Below are 3593 nucleotides of genomic sequence, written 5' to 3' on the forward strand. Positions count from 1 at the left end.
GCTCTGGATCTGGTCAATGCCAGGATGGGAGACGGCCTAGGAACCACCTTGGAAGAAAGGCGAGATATAAATCCATGCCAATAAATAAATAAATAAAAACATGTCACTCATCACATGCTCTACGAGATCTGCACATTGTTCATGTATGTAGATGCCAACAGCCTGCTTCCCCACTGGACCATGTGTGGCTGGGAACACAGGTGATCTCTAGGTGTTGCTTAAACAGTAAGGGTTGGACTGTGAACTGGTTCAGGCACCAACATGGAATTAAAACTGAAGGTATAAAATGACCACACTGCCAACATAGTAGCGGATTTGTTAATCCACCACCCACTACCCTCAACAAAGACTGTGCACACTGGCAACAGTGGTAGCAGGGATCTACCAACAGCCTACTGATCAATATGGCTAACTTGGCCTCATATTTCATCCCCCGCCGCTTCCACAACTGCAAACAAATCTCACTATAGTTCATCAGAGACAATAAAAGGAAAATAAACATGCCTTGCCCCCTAGTCTTCTCTCATCGTCAATGTAAACCAATAAATATACAGAAAAAGAACCTACTCAATTGACACTGACATAAAACCCCCACATACATTTTTTTTAAAAAAACACACCAAAGACTGTGCACCCAGGTTGCCTAATGGACTTCATTTTTTTGCTCCACCATTGAGAAACAGTGACTGGGAAGTATCAGCTGCTGATTTTCTGCCTGTTGTAGATCTCTTAAGGACATAGAATCTGTGTCAGGAAAAAAGGTAGCAACCCCAATTGGGGGGGGGGATCCACCCAAAGATATGCAGATGTGGTCTCATGTGTGTGAATGTTGGAATTTAACGGTTGAAAATATGGTAGCTGCCAGGCTACAACCACTTGCCTGGGAGTAAGTTCCACTGAACTCAGCTGGAGTCTCTCCTTTCCCCCTCTTCTTCTATATTCAATTTTTTATTTATACAAAACAAACATTGGGGGGGGGGGTATAATAATGGGCAGTCTAGTATTTCTGCTTCCAGCCAACATTCTGTAACATTTCTCTGTTCAATATACAATCCCATCCCAGGCCATAGCTGTCAACGTTTCCCTTTTTTAAAGGGAAATTCCCTTATTCTGAATAGGAGTCCTCACAAGAAAAGGGAAAAGTTGTCAGCTATGTCCCAGGCTGCAGCATTGCTGAAAGCTATGAGCTTTCCATCTTGTAGCCATGTTTTTATAATTCAGCTATTAGATGACTGGAGAAATCATCTTCCACATTGTCATCATTCCAGTTGTCTTCCCACGCACATGCATCTTCATCTTCATCTAAACCAGCCCAGTCTTCAGCTGGGAACTCCTCAAACTCGTCATCCTCCTCCAGCAGCCCCAAGTCAACAGGCTGTTTCTTCTCCAACTTCATCAGCCTCATGCCATTCTAGAGCCCACCAGCAACTTTCCCACTATTTTGCTCCCCTGGCTGGAGTCACTTCTGAGTAAAGACACATAGAATTACACTGTAAAAGTATCAGCCCTTTTTGGTGTTTACAGTGTACAATGCAAACTAAATGTTAGTTTATCCCCACATGACACCTGTTAGATATTGAATGTAACATTTACATACAATATGTAAGAGGAGTTGTAGTCAATCAAACATGCTTCCAAAATGCTGTTGAGGATTAATCTCACAACATGTGCTTCATTCGCATGTACTGTATGTATATAAAGGCCCCCAACCGTTAGGTCCAGTCGCAGCCGACTCTGGGGTTGCGGCGCTCATTTCGCTTTATGGGCCAAGGGAGCCTGCGTACAGCTTCCGGGTCGTGTGGCCAGCATGACTAAGCCGCTTCTGGCAAACAAGAGCAGCGCACGGAAACGCTGTTTACCTTCCTGCTGGAGCGGTACATATTTATCTATTTGCACTGCGTGCTTTCGAACTGCTAGGACCGAGCAATGGGAGCTCACCCCGTCGCAGGGATTCAAACTGCCGACCTTCTGATCAGCAAGCCCTAGGCTCTGTGGTTTAACCCACAGCGCCACCCGCGTCCCTTATGTATATCTATATCTGTATCTGTATCTGTATCTGTATCTATATCTATATCTATATCTATATCTATATCTATATCTATATCTATATCTATATCTATATCTATATCTATATCTAACCTAAATATCATTGTACTTTCTGAATGCAGAAAGAAAGAAAAATCAATCCAGTCAATGGAGTAGAATGAAAATAAGATGAGAACCAGGTATCATTAGCACAACCTGTTAACATTATAAAACATTTACAAAATTAACATTACAAATCAAATGTAGATTTAATTTCACAATTTGTCTTCCTACTTAATAATGTTAAGGACCATGCTCTTATAAAACCCAGTGTTAATTACAGTAAAATCCATCAAATCAAATTAAACATTTGGAATCAATAGTGGTTATCCACCTACTGTTCCTAATGGCAATCATGTCTTTTGATGAGTGTTTCCAATATGCCTTACTTTTATCACCTTCCCCAACCTTCAGTGAACCCAATGTATGCTAATTCACACCTGATAACAATTGGCTTTTGCCTGGACTAACCCTCTGAAGCTGATGATAAAATGTGTCAGCTGAGATCTTTTTTTCAAGAAGCTGCTAAAACATTTCACATTTGGCAAGCTTGATTACAATGCCAGATGAAAGGAAACTGAATAAAAATACCTGCGTTATTACTCCATCTCACTCCTACATTTTGTTTAATAAGTTATGATGTGTTATCCATTACATTTTTAAAAGGAAATCTTAATGCTTGCTTTGGAACTTGCTAGCCATCACCTGTGTCCTATACATCCTATGCATACCTACCATACATAAGACCCAGCGATTGCAATGAGGCATACTCTTAGGCCAAGTGGGTATAGGACTGCAGCCTCAGTAATCTTTGCAGGTCTTTTTTTTCCCCATGTGTCTTTAGGCCCTAGATATGTAGGAGGTAGTCAAACTACTTATCTATTTATCCCAGCATTGGTTACTCTGGCTATTAGCAGCTCTCCAGAGTCTCCAGGAGGCCTCTCTCATATCTCCTGCTAGCTGATCCTCTGTAACTGAGGTCGCAGAATGAATCTGGTGTTGGTTGGGAAAGCAAACAAAAAGGTATGCCAAAATCCAGGTTTGGGGCAAGTGCTCTTTGGTGCGAGAACTCCAGCAGAGGTTTAAAATCACAAAACATGCAGCAAAGTAAAGCGTGGAAATATGGGCTGTTAGACCTTTAAAATATGCCCTTCTAAGTTCCTTCCAATGTTTTCTACTTCCCCAGCATAGAAAAAGACCATATGTTTGGTGAATTAAAAATGGTTTACTTACAAACTCTTCAAATTTCAGATTTATGTTCTTTTCCATACAGCATTCAGAAAACATAGGCAGCAAAAGTCCAGTTGGTCCAATGTGGTGAAAGTTCCTAAATTATTGTTACAGGAACTTAAGGATGGCTTTGTAAAAAGCTGGAGTAACCAGCTCAGACTTCTTTACATGTCAGAGGTCACATGGTAGACGGAGACAAAGAATAGACTTCCTCCCTCTCAAGGTGAGGAGGAGTGACTTAGCTAAGTCTGGCAGGACAGCTTACTCTGTGGCATTAA

The 3593-nt window shown here is 41.4% G+C and overlaps 1 pseudogene across 1 annotated transcript; it reads right to left on the reverse strand.

Moving 5' to 3' along the window:
* Positions 1-1180: 1180 nt before the first annotated feature.
* On the reverse strand, positions 1181-1424 carry LOC309527643 (26S proteasome complex subunit SEM1 pseudogene; annotated as a pseudogene). The gene has a single exon. The product of its transcript is annotated as a 26S proteasome complex subunit SEM1 pseudogene (transcript).
* Positions 1425-3593: the final 2169 nt, after the last annotated feature.

Source organism: Podarcis vaucheri (genome assembly GCF_965113315.1).
Source record: "Podarcis vaucheri genome assembly, chromosome: 1".
NCBI classification, from domain to species: Eukaryota; Metazoa; Chordata; class Lepidosauria; order Squamata; family Lacertidae; genus Podarcis; species Podarcis vaucheri.